At 34.5% G+C, this 20,342-nt stretch overlaps 2 long non-coding RNA genes across 3 annotated transcripts in view; both read right to left on the reverse strand.

Annotated features, from left to right (window-relative positions):
- LOC110269855 lies at positions 10,277-11,521 on the reverse strand. Its single transcript, XR_002358610.1, has 3 exons — positions 10,916-11,521; positions 10,745-10,814; positions 10,277-10,604 (listed from the first exon to the last, which is right to left on the reverse strand). It is a non-coding gene; the product is annotated as an uncharacterized LOC110269855 (long non-coding RNA).
- The window catches only part of LOC110270464, a 6,577-nt gene continuing 4,338 nt past the window's right edge, over positions 18,104-20,342 (reverse strand). The window contains exons 3-4 of one of the 2 annotated variants that reach the window (XR_002360029.1): positions 19,911-19,976; positions 18,104-19,835 (exon numbers count right to left, since the gene is read on the reverse strand). This is a non-coding gene — a long non-coding RNA (uncharacterized LOC110270464). The remainder of the gene's footprint in view (positions 19,836-19,910; positions 19,977-20,342) is intronic. The other variant, XR_002360028.1, reaches the window with a different exon arrangement.

Consider the following 20,342-nt stretch of genomic DNA (forward strand, 5'->3'; position numbering starts at 1 on the left):
ATTCTTTTTTATTTTTTATTTTAATATTTAAAAAATTAAGATAGTAAATTTTTTTTATTTTGTATTTTTTTATAATAAATCTATTTTTTAATTAATTAATTAAAAATTTGTTTCACTCCTAATTGATTTTCTATCCGAACCGCAACTGATTTCATTTCCTATATAAATGGTCACCCGTGTTGGAGAGCAATTATTTTTTTTTTCAAAGAAAATATTTCATTAATAAAATGAAATGAAAGGTCCACTAGGGACTACATATAGGGGGCAATTTTGGAAAAGATCCAACAAAGATTATGAATGTAATTGAATTACATTGATTAAGTAACTTTCCTAATTCTTTAGAAGAAGTTTCGTTCTCTTCTCTCACAAAAAATACCATACCCAGTTCATCTTCTTCATCTTCTTCATCTCCTCTGTATGGATCGGTGAGCCGCTTCAACACACATCTAAGGTGTTCTCCGTTCTTTATTGAAGACCAATTCATTTCTTGCTTTCCAGATCTGCCAACACAGGTTCCCTGCTAGCTCTATATCACTTGAATAGTTATGACTTCTAAGTCTGGTTGCTTGTATGATCTCTGACCATCGCTTTCATGGTTCCGTTTGTTGTGCAGAAACTTTAGGCTCCGCGAGCCTCCATGCTTCCACTGAGTCCAGGCAGTCAAAAATGCAATGACCCACTGATTCTTCTTCCATTTGGCAGCGACTACACATCGGGTTAGAAGAAGCAATTCTGGAATGCAGCTTTTGGTTAACTGGTAAGCCTTCATGAGCCATCTTCCAGATAAAATTTTTTACTCTAGGTTGACTTTTCATCTTCCATATGTTCATCCAAAGCTCTTGTTGCTTGCATCGATCAGGGAGAAACTCCGCTGGAGGGTGGTAGAAGAGGAATGCTACTTGGTAACCTGACGCTACAGAATATCCGCCGTTGTTGGTTCGCATCCAAGTTAGTTTATCATCTCATTCACAGATAGGAGTATTGATGATTGCTTCAGTGATTTCTGGTTGAAAAAATTTTGCTATTTTATCCTGGTCCCAAGTTTTGTTAGGCAAAATTAGCTCTGAGACCCACTAAGGGATTCGATCAGTGTTTTGATTAAAAATAGGCATAATTGCAGTGTAGTCATTGACCCATGAATCTGTATGAATGTTCACCATATTTCCCCTACCAATTTTCTAGATCAGTCCTTTTTTCAGGACTTTTCTGCCTTCCAAGACACTCCTCCAGCCCCATGATGGGTTATTCCCTGTCTCTACTCTCAGAAAATTTGTGAACTTGTAGTATTTGCTTCTGTAGACTTTATTAAGCAGAGAATTCGATTTAGTAAGTAGCCTCCAGCCTTGTTTTGCAAGCATTGCAAGGTTGAAAGCCTTTAGGTCTTTGAAATTTAGTCCTCTTTGGTTTCTGGGTCTACATGTAATCTGCCAACTTATCCATTGCATCTTTCTCTCTCTATTTTTTTGTCCCCACCAAAATTGTAAGATAATGTGCTGTAACTCCTCTAATAAAGTATCAGGCAATCGAAAATAACTCAGAGTATAGATGGGAATTGCTGTAGCTACTGCCTTTATCAAAATCTCTTGACCGCTAGGAGAAAGTAGAGCTCGTTTCTATTGTTGGAGTTTTTGGCGGACCTTGTCTTTAATATAATTGAAAGTAGCTCTCTTGGACTTCTGAATAACTAACGGTAACCCCAAATACTTATTTTGATTTCCAACATGTGGAACCATAAGAAGATTAGACAATTGGTCTCGGGTTTGAAGCGGTGTATTTTTGCTGAAGAAAATAGATGACTTGTCTAGATTAACCACTTGGCCACTTATACCCTCGTAGGTCTGTAAGATACTTAGTAAGCCTCAACAGTCTCCTTCTGTAGCTTTGCTAAATAAAATTGAATCATCTGCAAAAAATATATGGGTAATTCTAGGGCATCTGTGATTAAGTCTCAAACCAGAAAGATCCTGTCTCTGTTCTCCTCTGTGGAGCAGATAGGAGAGACCATCTGCACAAAATAGAAATAGATAGGGAGAAAGAGGGTCGCCTTGACGCAACCCTCTACATGGTTTAAAATAACCATGTGGTTGACCATCCACAGTAACAGAGTAAGAAACCGTCGGCACACATTCCTTTATCCACTCCAGCCATTTATCGCAAAAACCTAACTTTTTCATCATCGCCCAAACAAAAGACCATTCGACTCTATCATAAACCTTACTCATATCAAGCTTTAGAGCTAAGTCACAGTCACCATATCTCTTATTTTTCAGAAAATGCATAAACTCGTGAGCAATAAGAACATTATCACTAATCAGCCTCCCTTTAACAAAAGCACTTTGATGGTCACTAATCACTCTATTCATGACTGTTTGCATTCGGTGTACTAAAATCTTAGAGATAATTTTGTAAAAAACACTACTAAGACTTATAGGCCGAATATGCTTCATAGTGCTCGCATTATCAACTTTGGGAATAAGGTAGATATGAGTGTGATTAAAAGCTTTCAAAATTTTACATCCAAAGAAAAAACTTCGGACCACTCTGATAATATCATCCTTAATTGTCCCCCAAAAGTATTGAAAGAATTTAGCTGTAAATCCGTCATCCCCAGGAGCTGAAAAGGGATTGATAGAGAAAACTGCTGACTTGATTTCCACATCCAAAACTGGCTGAATCAACCTTTTGTTTGTGGCTGCATCAATTTTCAGAGGCACATGTTGAATCTCCTCCTCCGGATAAGCCGGGTTGTTAGAGGCAAAAAGATTCACAAAGTAATCCTCTGCGATTTGAGCAATTCCATCCGAGTCTGTTGCTGAATTTCCTTCTTCATCCTCCATAACACACACCTTATTCCTCCTTGATCTTGATTTGAATTTCGAGTTGAAGAATTTAGTATTTCTATCTCCCCAATTCAGCCATTGAACCCTGGATTTTTCTCTCCAATAACTTTCCTCATCCTCCACAGCCTCTTCAAGTTCTGCTTCCAATATTCGAATCTCTGTGGGATTAACATGGCTTCCTTTTTCGTATTCAGTAACCAGCCGTTTGCTTAATGTATGAAATTTGGACTTGGGAGTTAGTGGGGGAGTTCCTTTGCCAGTCCACCAGCCGATGCCTGCAGTTTTTTAGCTTTCCAGCCAACTTAAATATTGTAGATCCAGATAATTCTATTTTCCATGCTTCCTTGATTAATGCTACCACCTCCTCCTTTTCACACCATCTTTCTTGGAAGCGGAATCTTCTTTTAAATCTCCTCTGTTGTTGATCTTCACTTAACAAAGTAGGTTTGTGGTCTGACCCAATGCCATCTAAATGCATCATGAATACATTCGGCCAAGCCACTCTCCACTCATTAGTGACTAGCACCCTATCCAGCCTCTCCCGTATCAGGTTACCTCCAAATTGACGGTTGCTCCAAGTGAATTTTCCTCCTTCGACGCCCATATCCACCAACTCATCCTCATTGATAAAGTCATTAAATTCTTGAATTGAGGATTCTGCCTTGTTTCGACCACCTTCATTTTCATGATGGAATCTGATTGCATTAAAGTCCCCTATCACAATCATCTTTTCGTCCCCAATCTGAACTCTTTGCAGTATCCTTTTGAATTGTTCTCTTCTTCTTGTTTCTTCTGTGGCTAAATAAACCCCAATTGCCTCCCATTGTTGATTAGATTCCACATGGTGATACTTGAAGTGAATAAAGAAACTTTCTTGCTCAATAACTTGCAAATTAATGCCTTCCTTCCTTGCGACTGCCATGCCTCCTGCCTGACCCACCGGATCCACCATAAAACAATTTGTAAAACCTATCCTCCTAACAACCCTCTCCACTGTCAAAGCATTCTTTTTAGTTTCAGATAGAAACAATGCTTCGGGGGAATGGGATATTGTGATCCCTTGGATGTTGTGAACTGTCAGGGGGTTCCCCAAACCTCGACAGTTCCACATCAGCATCTTCATCCCTCTTTGGGTGCCATATGTTGGGTGGCACCTTCTCCCATGCTTGCTGATGTATCCACTACTTGACACTGTCTCTTCCTATTCGTCATGTCTTGCAACCCCATATTGCTCATCTTGGATCCTGAGATCGATTTGAGGGTTGGTTTCCTTCGGGCTAACTGTTTCAACTTCAGCTTGCTGCCTCCATTACCCTCCTCACTTCAGCTTGTTACTTTGAAGGTGAATAAACTGTTAGAATTTGCAGCTTCTATCAAATTCTCCTCCCTTCCCTTGTTCTGTTTTCTTCTTTCCAGCCCTGGGTCACTCTCTCCCACTTCCTCCTGTTCTCCTCCCCCTTCTGGGATTTGGTTTTCTGGTTTGAAACTACCTCAACTCCACTATTTTGTGAATTGCCTTCTTGAACTGATAAGCTAGCAAATGCACGTATTAGATTTACTGGTGTAGGCTTCCTTGACATTTGTCTCCTCTCCTCCTCCTTTTTAGGTTTGTTGGGGTTTTGGTTCTCCTTTGAATTTTCTATTTTCCTCCCACTTGTTCAGCTCTCAGCCACGAACCCCATTGTTCCTCTTTTGACTGTCCAACCGCCGTATCCTCCAAATTCTGCTGGCAATTTCTCACTTCATGACCAATAAAACCACAATAATAACAAAAGTTACCAATACGTTCGTATTTCAGGTTCACCTCCATTACTTTCTGATTATTGCCTGAAATTTTAATGGATCTTCTTAGTGGTTTTGTGATGTCCAGCATCACTTTCATCTTCAGCGATCGGTCCTCCTTACCCCTTATTGAAAACAGATCTGTCTCTAACACGCTCCCAAGTGTTTCTCCTACTTTGCTGCCCAGGTTTCTTGTTTTGCATTGTTCTGGTAATCCCCATAGCTGAACCCAAGTTGGAACCAAGGTTGCAAAAACCGGACCGGTCATTGAACCGGTTAAGTAATCGGTTTAATGGTTCAATAGTTCAACCGGAGTTGAACCGGTTTAATTAAATATATAATAAATTTTTTAAAAAATTAACTCCCCCATATGTGAACTTCTGTAAATCAATCAAGTCACTCTTCAGAACATCCAAAACATATACCCAACCTAAGAATCATACTCAACCAAATCATATGAAGCCATATAGTAATTTCAATGCAGAATTGTGGCAATGTTTTGATTTTGAATCAATAACAGCAAAACAACAATTCCTCAAAATAAATATAAAATATTGGATTTAAAAATCAATCTCAGCAGAATTAATTCAAGATCAATGGACTGAATTCAAATAAAAATTCAAAACATTAATATCTCAAAATTCAGCAGAATCATCAATAATACATCATATGCATGTTTAGAATAAATTTCAAATTTCAAAGTTATAGAGTCAGGGAGATAGAATCAGGGAGAGTTAGAGATTGAAACTTGGGACCTGAAAGGGTTGAAAGTTTGAAGCAGAGAAGAGAAGAAGAGACTTGAGACCTGAGAGGGTTGTAGCAGAGACTAGAAACTCCACGCGAACAGAAGCAACGACGGCGAGATACGGTGCGGAGCAGAGAAGCAGAAACGACGCTGGCGAAAGGGGAGAAGCAGAAACGAAGAGGAGGGGAGAAGCAGAAACGACGCACGGGGAGGAGGGGAGAAGCAGCAACGACCCACGACGAGGAGCAGAGAAGCGGCGACGACCCACAGTGAGGAGTAGAGAAGCGGCGACGACCCACGGCGAGGAGCAACGACAGAGAAAGCTCGGACAGAGATGGTGACAAAGAGAGAGAGAGACGAGGGAGAGAAGGGTTCGGCGGTGAGTTTTAGCTCTGAAGTGGAATGGTGGGAAGTGGCTATTCTTCAAGGAGAAGAGAGGATTATGGGTGGTGGCTGTTCTTCGAATTCGAAGAGAAGATTAGGGTTTTCTCATTTTCTGATGGGTGAGGGTATTGTGGGGGGAGGTGTTATGCGCTGGGTGAGAGAGAGAAAGAGGTGGGGTGGGAGGTGTAAAATTCTACAACTAAAAAAATTATTTAACTAAATTCAACCAAGTTGTTATAACCTATTTTACATCCACGCAATATATAACTGATTTTATAACTAAATGTAATATATATAACTGATTTTAACGTAAATATTTTCTGTCATTTTGTTTTTGTTTTCTTCTTGACGATTTTTTTATGTACTTTGCGAATTTTTCCTTTTTTTTCTCTCTGTAGATTTCTCCTTTTATAATCAATGTTGTTAGATCTGAGTTCCTTTTCATTCAAACTTTTATTTGTTTCATGGTGATTCTAGTTTTTTTTTTTAAATCAAGCAGTAAAATTAGAATTCAAATAGCTTTTTCATTTTTGAAAATAATGTATGATGCAAGTTTAGATCCGTTGAATAAAAATGAATTAGATCATTGTTCTGAATCAATTTAAATCAACGAGGTTTGATTTATTTTTTTAATAAATGCAGTTCAGATGTAATTGATCATCGTGTAATTACTTTGTATATAAGTTGAATAATTTCAATGTTATTACATTTTTCTTTGTGAAAATCAGTGTTCAGGATTAAGAATTTGAATTTCAATGGAATTGAGGAGTTTTGAATTATTTTTTTAATTAATCTATTTATGTTATACTTCATGATAATTTTGTGGTTGTTTAAAATATACTTTGATGCTTAATAGAATTAAGTTCTATGCTGTTTATTTTGTTGTCATTAATTTGATATATGACTTTGTAGTTGATATTATTAGTTCTTATGTTATACATTCGATGCTAAATAGAATTAGTTATTATATTTTTACTTTTATGTGATTTTCGTTTAGCAATGAATTAATGAAATTCGTTGATTATGAATATAAGTATTTTGGTGTTGTTGCCCGTTTAAGATGGTGTTGTGCTTAGAAAGTTTTGGTGTTGTTTCAATTTTTGTGTAATGTTGATGAGTAGTTTGTGCCAAAGGTTGCCATGACTTTCAACATATTTAAAGAAGCTGAAAAATTCTATAATGATTATTCAAAACTTGTAGGTTTTGCTAATAAAATAAGAAACTTAAATAGGAAGAAAAATGAAATTAAGAATCAACTGATTACATGTAATAGAGAGAAAAAATACAAATCCAATATATCTCCTATTCAAAAGACAAACTCCTCAGCTGGAGTGCTGTAAGAATTTATGTACATATATTGAAGGATATTGGTGTTTGATTATTTCAAAGATTGTTTTGACTCATTTACAACCATATTGTCCAAATCAAGTAGAGATGCTTAAATAACATAGCCAGCTAAGCATGTTTGTATGTCGCACAATTGAGAATGATGATGAAGTTGGTATTAGACCAAGTAAGAGATATCAATCCTTTATTGTAACAATTGGGGGTCATGGTGAATTAAGCTCTATTGAAAAAGATATTAGAAATTACATTACAAGAAAAATTTGTAATGTTTCTGAATAAGATGATGCCAAAGTATTTAGAAAATACTTATTGAGATTGAAAGAGAATAATCATAACTTCTTTTATGAGATTGAACCTGAGGTTAATCACTCAATTAAAAATACTTTTTGGGCTGATGCAAAAAGTCAGAGTGCTTTTGAGTATTTTGGCAAAATTTCATTTGATACCACTTATAATACAAACAGATATTTGTTGTGCTGATCTCAAACATTTTTAATGTTAATTGAAAATAGTTGTTGTGCTTTTTGAAATATATTTCGGTGCATATCTAATTTTGTTTATTTGTTGTTGACTTTAGGTATAATTTGATTTTTGGTTCTTTTGTTGATGTGAATCACCATGGTTATTCTACACTTCTTGGATGTACTTTGGAAAAAAAATGAAGAGATTCAATCTTTCAAATGGTTATTTGAATGTTGGCTTGGTTACATGGGAGGAAAAGTTCCAAAAGGCATTCTTACCGAATGTGCATTGATGCAAAGGGATATTGAGCTTTGTATGCCAACAATAGTTCATATGTGGTGTATTTGGCATATTATGAAAAAGATTCCACATAAATTAAATGGTTACAAGAGACATGAAGAAATTGAACAAGAGATGAGTCATGCTATTTGAAACTCTTTCAAAAAATACATTTGATAGAAATTGGAATGATTTTCTTATGAAGTATGGTATTGGAGATAATAAGTGGCTTTTAAGTAACATTTTTGTGGTTGCTTCATTAGAATTAATGCATGTTGTTAGTTTTAGTGTTTAGATGTTATGTGTTTTTGCTTTGTAATAATGATGCGAAACTATATACCTTTTAGTGCTATTGTTTTTTATTTTCTCCTTTGATACTTTTTTTTAGAGCTTTTTAAAGATCGTCATTTATGGATTCTAGTATATTTTGATCACCACTTTTGGGCTGCAATGAAAATCACATAAAGGAGTAAGAACATGCATGCTTTTTTAACAAGTTTATTACGCGTAATAGCTCATTGATTCAATTTGTGAAATAATATGATAACTGCCTAGGAAGTAAAAAGCGAAAAGAGAGAGAATCAGATGCTACAAATTTTTATACTATTTTACTTTGTTCAACAAAATCATCAATAGAAGCTCAATTTCAGTATGTGTATACTCATGAGATGTTTAGGGTATCACAAGATCAACAGAGTCCGCTCTAGGTTTCATAGTATATGAAGTTTTAGAATAAGTTTCAAACCCACATTCAATAAGTTTTTGGTTACATATGATCCAATATCATGGGAAGTAAAATTCCAGTGCTTATTATTTAAGTCAAGAGGTATATTGTGCTATCATTGTTTGAGAGGAGTGTTAAGCTTTGAGCGAGTAGATAAAGTGGCACCGAGATATGTATTGGAATGTTGGAGTAAGAATGTAAAGAGGAGACACAAACATATCAAAATTAGACATGATGAGTCTTTATTGGAGTTAAGAAGTAGAAGATTTGATGATTTAGTGTTTCGCTCACAAAATATTTGTGAATTTGCATCAGAATTTGAGGAGTTGATTGTGATTTAGCACCGCGCATATGATAATTTGATGGCTGAGATGCAAGAATATAAAGCCAAAAGTAAAGAAAATATTTCTTATCACATGAAGATGGTTCCCTGGATGAGATTAATGCCCTTCAAAGCCCGCCACGTGTGAGAACAAGAGGACATCCAAAAAATAGATTGAAATCAAATACTAAAAAATAAATTGCAAATGCATCAAAGAAAAAGAAAAAGAAAGCTCTAAGTGAGATAAAATTGATGTGCTTTGATTAGCTAAAATTGTGTTTGTACATATTTGTGCTAATATATGCTATACTTTTGGCAGTCGAACATTTTAGATGTTGGATCAATGATGCAACCAATTTAAGCCTTTATCATGAAAAAATTATGAATTATCAATTCAGAGATTCAATGCAATAAGATAGTATTTTTGGTGTTTAGTTGAATGACACTCGGTGTTGTCGTGAAGAATTTCGGTGTTATTCCTTTAATTTTTTTCTTTTGTAATGAGAATAAGCTTTGCTTTCTGAATTGTGTGTTGTGTTGTTCAATTTATAGTGACAGAGTTTTATTATTTTCGGTATTATGGTGTTTCTTCGATAGTCACTTTTTCTTTTTCAATTACTTTTTGCAATTGTGTTGTAGTAAATTGTTTTAGGTGACAATATTTACAAATTTCAGTGCTGTTGTTATTTTTTCAATATATTCAATCTAATAAGTGTGAACCTAGATTTATTAAAATAAATAGTGGATTGTAATGCAGTGCAGATACTTTTATTGAAGTCTAATATGACAAAAGAGATTATCAAAAGCAATGAATATTTACAAAGAGGCAAAAGATGTGTTTGTTTTAACTAAACGGTATCCAAAAAATTTAATATTCAATTGAAAATACTAAAAATTCTTAACAGTATTAAAATTTTACAATATTCAATCTTTGTACCTTCTATATCTCCTAATGAAAATCTATAGAAAGGGCTTAATAGTGTAGCAAACGGCTTAGAGAGTCTTATGGGTTCAGATTATGAAATGACTTGATCTCTCAATTTATTCATTTCGTCAAAGAGAACTAGTGAAGCATATTCTTATCTGTAATGATCAACTTCATCCTACAATTGAAAGAAAGTTACTAATCTGTGTTAATTTAGAAGTAGAGAATCAACTATGTTTAGTGATACTTACTTTTTTCCAATTCTTCTATGTGTGTTTTTCTTTGTTAATCTTTTCAAGTTAATCATCTCCACCCATTTCATGACATATATTTTGAAATCGTAGCTAATAAACAAAAAGTTAATAACATAGTAAAAAATGTTTAATAGCACAGTAAGAGAAAAGCATAGTAAAATATATTAAATAACACCGTAATAGCAAAGAATAATAGAAAGATGCATACTTTGTTTGCTATCCACTGATTAAAATGTATGGTGCTTTAGTACCCTATTCATTGTCTATTAAAGGTGATGTTCTAGCATACACTTTCACTTGTGATATAATCAAGTTTTGAAAAACAGAAAAAGGCAAATATAAGAAACATTAACACTAGAGAATTCACAATGAAAATAGAAATACGTATTGTGTAAATAACTTACAACAATTTATTAAGTTTTTTTTTCTTTCGTCAGAGGGACATGTTTTATGAATAGGGTCAAGAACATGAAACCTTTTCTTTTGAATATTCGCAATCCACAGCCATCGGTGGTCTTCATGGCAAACTGGGGTAAATAGCTGCAGTTGGGGCAAATAGTACAATATTTTATTCAAAATGACACCGAATAAAATAATTATGTAAAATATTTCAGAAATTAAAACTTAAAAATGGATGAGATGCTAGCTTTTTTTGTCCAAAAAAGGTAGGTACTCTTTACATTCATTGATGTTGAAGGCCTTAGTTTCTTCATCAATGTAGTTATGCTCGTGCTTCATCAACATGTTATTCTGAAACATGTGAATAGCACCGAAATTAGCAAAGTTAGCACACAACATATATCCAAAAAGCACCAAAATCAAAGATAAACTTTAACAATTGTAAAGCTTACCACAATATCCAATAGGATATAGTATACAACTCCTCAAATCTTTTACATTTATTGTTGTTGAGAACTTGACACGTTGCAGAGACCATCTATGAAAACAAAGGACCCAAATCTTTTATATATATAGCACAAGAACTCATAAAAAAATTGTTAATGTTATAGCACAAGAACTTACTACATTATCTACATATTCTTTGTTTCAAAGACATGAAGTAAAATCTAGCTCTCGCTAATTGAGCTTCATGGTTCAAAACAAATATGGTTTCTCACTCATTGCTCTCCCTATCTTTGTTATTCTTGGAATGTATGGCCTAATGGTAGCACTTTTTCTTTTGCTCCTCTGTTATTTTCTTTTCTTTTACCAGAGTGTTGAACTTATGAATGAAGCTTAAGCTTGGTTTTACATCTTCTAATTTTGTTGTGGATTTGTTTTCTTAGCATAGTCCAATGCTGCTGCAACCTAGCATCCAACACTTTAACCAAAATTTTCATCTCTTTAAATAACGATGGTCTCTCTTGGGTTTTAGGTTTTTGTGATTTTTCCATGTTGGCTGGTGGCACATCCTCTTGGGTAATGGTAGGTTCAGGGCTTGAATCACTCGTGCCAAAGTCAAATGCCAATGCAGAAAAGTCAATATCCAGTGCAGTGTTAGCAACCATCAATAATGCAGCTTTTACATGTTGATCTTGTGGAGAAATGCAGGATGACACAGAAAATTATTTAAAATAACTCAATAATAATATGAAGCAATATAGTAAAGAACAATTCATGGAATAGCACCGAAATTAGTAAAAAAAATTAAGTAGAACTTTCACATTAAGAGGTTCTTCTTGCTGATATTCTTTTAGCAGAGATTCCTTATGAGCTTGTTGTTGAGGTTGTGGAGGACTGAAGGTAGAGTTTTCTACTTGTATTCGTTCTTGTTGATGATGTTTTGGAAGATCAATTGCTTGAAGTGACACTCCAACGAAGGCAAACAATAAAGAACTTAATATTGAGTAAATATAGGTGCGATACTAAACACATTTCAGTGTCCATGAGTAATACTTCAATTCAAAATATCATTAACTCAACAACACTAAATGAAATATGCACATTCATTAGAATAGGAACGTAAATTAGAAAACTCACATAATCAGCGCTTTACTCAAACTTTGTTTTTGAACCATAAGCATATGTTGTAAAATCTGCGAAATTAATAAATAAGTATGAAATAAATAAATTATTATTTAAAGAAATTAGAAAGTTAAATTTTATAGTCAAATGAGGTAGAGATAATTAAAACATAAATTTTAACAATAATGTCAAAGATTTTGGCCCAAAATTCGATCGAACGAGTCAAACCGATTGAACTGGATCCAAACCAGGCCCAAGGTCTAACCCAATAACAACTTACGGAAATGAATTCAGCTCTCTTCCCCTCATTCTTTCACTTTCACACTGCACACACACAAAGGGGAAAAATAAAAAACCTAGACTTGATTTTAATCTCAAATAACTTTTAATTGAGAGCTCCGATCGCCGCACCGTTTGCAGTCCCACATCCACCGCGTCGAGCTCTACAAAGCCCAGTACTCAATTTGGTAAGAAAATTACGTTTTCATCCTCAGCCTCTCTTCTCCCAATTTTTGAAATTTCAAGATTGTGGGTGTTGAGATTTTTTATTCTTTGATGTTCTAGGGTCCAATTAGCTTGAAGAATTAGCGGGTTTTTTGTTAAACTAAGGCAAGTATAAGGTAAGAGCTCTTGAACCCTAGTGAATTCCTTGGTTATATGTGGTTGGGTATTGAATTTGTGTGTGTATGTGTAATGGTATGAATTAGGCAGTGTGTATATGTGATTTGGAGCATATTGGAAGGTTGGGTTGTGCTTTGGTTGCTAAATTTTGGTGGTGAATCTTGAGATCTTGCTTATTTGAGGTGTCTTTGGTGTAGGGAGAAATCGGCCAAGGTATGATTTTTGTTTCTCGTATGTAATATATAATATCTTGTGAAAACTTAGGCTAGATGACCACAAGATAGGTTGAAGCATGTATGTATGTTATGAGTTAGTAACCTTAACAAAAATATTGAGTTGTCTTGAAATGGGTTGATGATTGGTGATTTAATGATGATACTTTAATGACTGAGTATGAGATTATGTTGATTATGAATTCTTAAGGTTGAAATTCATGAATTTGTGTATTGATGGTTCATGGAGTAAATGAGAATTGGTTAGGTATGAGTATGAATTGGTTGAATGAGTATGAGTTGGTATATGTAGAAATGTTATTGTGTTAATTATTGATGAGTATTGACTTGAAGTATATTAAATTGAGAATCTTGAATGAGTTAAGTAATTGAAAATTTAATAGTTTAAATGGGTTAGATTGATTAAATATTGACAAGCATTTGGTATTGATTATGAGTGTTTTGGTTGATAGTAGTTTGGTTTGAAAATGAAAATTTGGTAAAAATAGAGGTTGGTGTTTTTGAGGAAAAAATTTGATTTTTTATCGAACTTTGGCGGGTCATAACTTGGCTTCCGGACCCTCAAACTTTTCTAAATTTATTTCAATTGAAAATTGAATCCGTGAAGTTTACACCATTGGAAGAACGGATAAAAACGATTTTTAACGAAAAAGTTATGCGCGTAGAAAGTTGGATGTAAAAAATGTGAATTCTGCATTATTAGCAGCTTTTTAAGAAAAATGAAGGGGGTGCATACACGCACATATGGCTGCCTACACGGCCTCTGTCCAATGCACTTGTGTACACGGACCAATGCACTTGCGTACACTGACAAGGACCGCGTACACGGCATCCGTAAATGAGGCAGTCGCTTATGCAGAAACACGGTTGCTTACGCGACCATTTGCCTCTGTCTAGAGTACTCGTGTACGCGAGCAGAGGTTGCGTACGCGAGTTGGGGAAAATCATCCTTCCGCGTACGCGGGATATGGTTCGCGTACGCAGGATCTTGTTTTTCAACAACTTGAGTTTTGTGATTTAAACATGATTTTGAACCTCTAAACCTCTATTTTTACTCTCTAAAATCCTAGAATTGAGTTGTAATGATAGTAAAGGGGGTTGAACTAGAAAGAGGAGGTAACTTGGAAGTGAAGAAAGTTTGTGAAATAGTGAGTTATGATTGGAAAGTGTGAAAATACTGATGATAATATGAAGGATGACAGAACTGAGAATGATGAGGTTTAACCCATGATTGGGAATGGAATGAGATTTATGATTAGTGTTATGAGGACGGTGCTTCTGTCCTGCTCACGGTTTTGGCAAGTTGAGGATGAAGGATTCCCTCACTTGTCGAGTTGGATGTGTGTGGGGAAGGTGAAAAAACACACTCTATCGTTTTGTTTTTCCCCACGTTTTTATCTGGTTGCAAAGTGGAAAGGCACATTCTTTTGATGTGAAAAGACATACTCCTTCGTGATACCTCCTGGAGAAGGTGGAAAGGCACTCTCTTTCATTAAAGTTCTCCTTGGGGATGCGCAACCTAGAGACAATATCTGGGTTAGCTACCGGATATGTTAGGTTCTGGCGATTTAATCGACACGTGAGCTCATGGCTAGTAGGATAGACATACATCATATGCATATGTGTGCTTTGTTTGATTGTACATTAATTGGACGTGCCTATGTGATTATTATGCTTACCTGCTATATTGCTACTTGCTGTATCTGTATCCTACTTGTGTTTGCTTTGTCTGTATTGCTTGTCTGTGCACCGGAGTTTCAGAGGATTGGAGGAAAGTGGAAAATCAGGGCCTAAGTTAGAAAGTAGAATTGAGTTAGACTTAAGAACCTTAGATAGCCTACCCTATTTATGGTTTTCAATTTATAAACATTAATATTTAAATCTGAGTGTCGGAGTTCTTAGATTGCCTTTGGATTTTTCGGGACCTTATATCTTATATATGTATGCACCATCACCATGTTGAGAACCTCCGGTTCTCACCCCATACATATGTTGTTATTTTCAGATGCAGGTCGAGAGGTATTTCGCTAAGCATCTGGAGTTCCGATCACAACGGAGTTTAGCTATTTTTTTAGACTTCTTATTTTGTTTAGCTCTTGCACCTCGTTGAGGCTTTTGATGGAGAACTAGGGTATTTTGGGACTCAAATTGTATATGTATGTATATGATATTCTCCGGCCAGCCTTAACTTTGCAGGTTGAGTCTGGGGCTTGAATATTTTGTATCCTTGACTCTCTACTCTTATTTTATATATATTTATATCTACTTTCTTCGTACGCAAGCAATCGTTACCTTGAGCGTTGCGCTTTTATTTTTCATGTTTTTGCTTAACCAACCTTCAAGACTCCTCGAATATTATATTCTTTTGATTATATTATATATATGTAGATATATTTTATTTTAGAGGTCGTAATACCACACCACCTCTGTTTCACTCCTAAAATTAATAGTTGGACTTTTCATACAAAAGACAATAATTTTTTCTAAAAAATATATCAATATGATCTAAATGACAATAAAGTTGTGTAGTACTAATTCAAAAATTCATTGTAATAAAGGTATAAATTTTGGATTTGTGTGTCTTAACAAAAATATTTAGGTGGGATACTAAATGAAATTCGGTGCCAATTATTAGAAACATTTTTTTTATATCAGTAAGCAAGACTTAAATTGAAAGTATCATTAAGTCAGATATTATAAAATACTTTAAAATTTTTAAAATTAAAATTGTAAAATAAATAACTATATAGATAAAAGAAATTATTTTTACTACAAATAATTTTATTATTAAAATTATAAAATTTAGTTGATAATGATAATAATAAATAATAATGAGAATGAGATTTTAATTTGTATAAATAAGTCCATAAGACCTTTAATTTATAAAAATTTATTGAAACTCAAGTTCAAGATGTTATTGTAAAATAAATAACTATATAGATAAAAGAAATTAATTTTATCACAACTAATTCGAACATTAAAATTGTAAAATTTTGTTGATAATGATAATAATAAATGATAATGAGAATGAGATTTTAATTTATATGAATAAGCCAATATGAACTTTAATTTGTGAAAACTTATTGAAATCCAAATTCAAGATGTTAATGTTTAAAATTAAAAATGATTGAATAAATGCGAAAAGCGGGAGTTGATCCTACAAATCTAATATAAAAATTTAAGACTTAAGCCAATTGAGCTACATTTGTTCTCTTTTAATAGTACTACTAATTCTTTTATAAAAATTTTGAGGGGACCGTGACCCCATTGCCGAAGCTAAGCTCTACCCCTGGTAGCAGGGCTATTTTCTTTCTCCACTATTTAACTAAGACATCTTTCTTAATAGAATTGGCTTCCTCCCATCTCTCTTCTCGTACCTTTAACTTGAAAAGTACCGAAATTATGTTAACACAGCACCACAACTATTGAATCAGAACATAAATTTTGTTATATGAGAACTTACAAGATTGCAGGCTATAAATTCTTTTTTTTCCTCTTTTTGTGCTATTTTTTCTTGAAAAAAAATTTACAGGAATTTGTTGTGTGTGTGTTTTTTTTTTCTAAAAGACAAAGATATGAAATTATAATCATCAATTAAAATGTTCTTATTAGAAGCACACACGCTACATCTAGGATAGTACAGTAGCTTTATATTTAAGAAATAAAGAAATGGTAAAAGAAATTACATGGGATTACTTGGTGTATTTACATACCCCTGTGTGTTTAAAACACCGTATCATTTTTGTTCAACAAATTGACGGTTTGTATTTTAGGGACAAAATAAACATTATTAAGTGAAATTAGAGAAATTACAACAGCTTTTAGAAGATTTTAGCAAACAAGAAAAAAATAAAACAATATAAGATATCGAATCTTATGTTTCTAAACAATTACGACAAGCTTTTGTTGAGTCTTAACTACTTTTTGGTTGTTCAGGTTGTACAACCGTTCTTTTTCTCTGCGTTGTTGTCTTTTTGGAACATCTTTCTTTTTAGCTTGCATATTAGACCAACAGAAAAATATCAGGCAAATAAATATAATAAACATTTAAAAAATGACACTAAAAAATAATAATTACTCTGTAGGCTTATCATTTGTTTTCTTCATCCTTCTTTCCAGATTTTTTTTTAGTTTTTCATGGATTTCTTCTCTTTTGATGATACACAGAAAAAATTTTGATAAAAAAATAAAATATATTTTTAAATAAATAAATAGTTTCTCAATCTTACTCATAGTAAGAATCAATTTGTGTTTTTGAATATGAATCGACTATAACATGTTTCTTTTTTTCTTGATTTTTTTCCTTTTTTTATCCTTCTTCTTTTCCTTGTCTCAGCTCTAATCTTTTTATGAAGTTCTAAAATAGAAAGTTATTTAATTAGCATATTCAGTTTAAAACATCAATATGACAATATTTTACAAATAGTGACACCAAAATTTTAAAGAAATTATTTCTTTTAGGTTACCGTTTCATCCTTTGTCTCGCGTTCAATCCTCTGAACCAGCCTCTCCCTTGTCCAATTTACAATCCAAATGGTCCAGATGCTGTATCCGTTGGTGTATTAATAAATTTGGATTCATGAAAGTATATAATCATCAGCATAAACAGACACCTATCAAAAAAGGAAGTTGAGCACATGAGTAGCTCAATTCAATTCCCGTTATGAATTGTTGGCATGTGAACCAAAAAATTTTGCTTGTTGTTGTTGGTAACAAGAAGCACTTATGGATGAAGAGAATGAATATTCTCTTGAATTTTAATTGATTTTCATCTCTATCCACACTCATTTTCAGCTAAAATTTTGTCAAGAATGACAAAGAAGAACCTTCGACAATCTGTTGCTCCTCATTGATATTTTTATAGATGATTATTTCGAAAAATAATCCCCTCAAATAGCATCGAAATAGGTTAGTAATATCAAAATAATACCAAAATTTTATTGATAGAATAGATTAGAAATGAAAATTTTATCAATTGCATTTGAACCAAGTGCATCCCTTATCTTGACAGGGGTGATCTTGATTTTCCCATAACGTGTAACGACCCAACTTCTACATGATTACACAAGAAGCTAAGAGTTATTAACTTGCCTTCCTAATTATTAACTATTGTTTATTATATGAGTCTAATTCATTATTAAAACGTCGTTATTTATACGGGATAAATTTTTTGTTTTGGAGATATTTATCGATTTAGCATTGCAAGCTATACATGAATAATTAATATCAGAAGCATAAATAAAATAACATAATATATAAACCTCGTGTCATACATCCAAGAGAGATATAGTCATTAGTAAAGTGTTTATAGACCCAACCAATTTACATCCCATATGATAAATATGTACATATATAAACATAAGACATTCCCAGACCCTGGCCCATATAATAAGCCGCTAAACTGGTACCTGAACTAGCCTGGTACTTTTAAACCCTCATAATCTCTCTATGTGCTAACAAAAGTGAGAGATTAAACTAAAAATTGTAGTAAGCTGGAATGCCACCAAAAAGATGTCAATATATGTCCCCCTAGCCGGAATCATATATCGCCATTTGGCAGACCTCCGTGTGGCCTGCTTACGAAAGCATCGCTCCTCGAGGAAGGTAACTCCTCCTCATCTGAGTCCGTTGGTGTAGACTAGAACCAAAGCCTCTCCCAGTGGTCCAAATTGCACCTGCAACTGCTCTGCTAGGGAGAGTGGTGCCTATGGTACTAGAGGTATGATCATGTCTGGATGTGGATTAGGTATGTACGCCTCATCTGCATCAGACTCAAAAGCTGACTAATTGAAAGGTCTTGGGATAGAATAGCCTAGCGCGTCAGGGTGAAGCCAAGAGAGAGGGAAAACATACAACATGTCCGGATCGAAGTCAGGGCTGTCCAACAAGTGCAAGAAGGGTCTGTAACATAGTACATATAAACGAATACGAGGTTTTCTGCAATAAACATAATAACTATCGAAGGTCGGGTCCTCATATATAAACGGATGTCCCACCTCATAGAAGAGAAAACCCCAAGTTCTTATACCCAATTCTTCCCTTCAGATGGAGATGGGAGTTCTCTTTTATGATGTGGGGCATCTATTTATATATGAGAACCCGACCTTCGGGAGTTATGATGTTTATTGCGGGAAACCTCGTATTCATTTATATGTACTATGCGACAGACCTTTCTTGCACCCGTTGGACAGCCCGGACTTCAATCCGGACATGTCTATGATTTCTCTTTCTCTTGACTTCTCCCTGATGCACTAGGTTATCCTTTTCCCAGACCACCTATCCCAACTCAAGCTTTCAATTAGGCGGCTCCTAAGCCTGACGCAGATGAGGCGTACATATCTAATCCACCTCCAAATGTGATCATACTTCCGGCACCACAGGCACCACACTCCTTAGTAGAGCACTTGCAGGCTTAGTTTGGACCACTGGGCAAGGCTTTGGCTCTAATTTACGCCAACAAACCTATCTTGGGTGGCAAAAATGGGAGCAGTAGTTCTTCTAGTGGAGTAGCTGTTCCAGAGGACTCAGAGGAGGAGGACCAAGAGGAGTATCTGGAGGACGAGGAGTTACCTTCCTCGGGGAGCTATGTGGCCGTAGGCAAGCCACACTAAGGTCTGTCGAACGGCGTTATATGATTCCGGCTATGGGGACATCTTTTGGCATCTTTTTTGGTGGCATTTCAGCTTAGTACAATTTTCAATTTAGTCTCTCAATTTAGCCCGGGTACCAATTTAGTGACGCTTAGCTTCTGGTGTGATATTGACATACTAGGAGTTGGGTCGATACATAACGCGTGCTAGGCAGCTTCTATATAAATCGAAGTCATGAGCTAGTTTCTTCAAAAGCTGTGTCAGAGCACTAAATCCCATTTCATCCACAAGACCTTTCTTCTCTTCACTCATTTTACTGTCTCAGATATTATTCTTGTAGAGCACCGTAAATCATGAGTTTTCTATAAAGAATTGAAAATTATGTTATATATATTTATCCAATAAAAATATAGTTGTTTTAACGTATATATGCTTACATCATATTATGGTGCCTCCTTTTTTGAGATGTTTGTCTCAACAACTTTTTTTCATTATCATTTTGGCTGTATGTAATAAAAAAAGTTGGTTAATAGATAACAACACAATGTTTAACTCACAATGACACCAAAAGTACTTAATGATGATGACATACAAACCCAATTCAAAACAAGCCTATAAACAAGACTCAACCAATCACAAAACATATCCAAATCAATTTTGGATAAGAAAATATCATCAATATGCCTTAAATGACACTGAACTACTACAGCTATCTTATATGACCTCATTGTAGCAAATTTAAATCAATGAAACCAAGTACACTCATTTAACTCTGACACCGAAAACACTTAATAATAATGACACAATTTCAATTCAAAATAAATTATGTCTGGAACACATAATTAAATATAAAAATGATATAAAAATAA

Source organism: Arachis ipaensis, chromosome B03 (genome assembly GCF_000816755.2).
Source record: "Arachis ipaensis cultivar K30076 chromosome B03, Araip1.1, whole genome shotgun sequence".
Classification (NCBI taxonomy): Eukaryota; Viridiplantae; Streptophyta; class Magnoliopsida; order Fabales; family Fabaceae; genus Arachis; species Arachis ipaensis.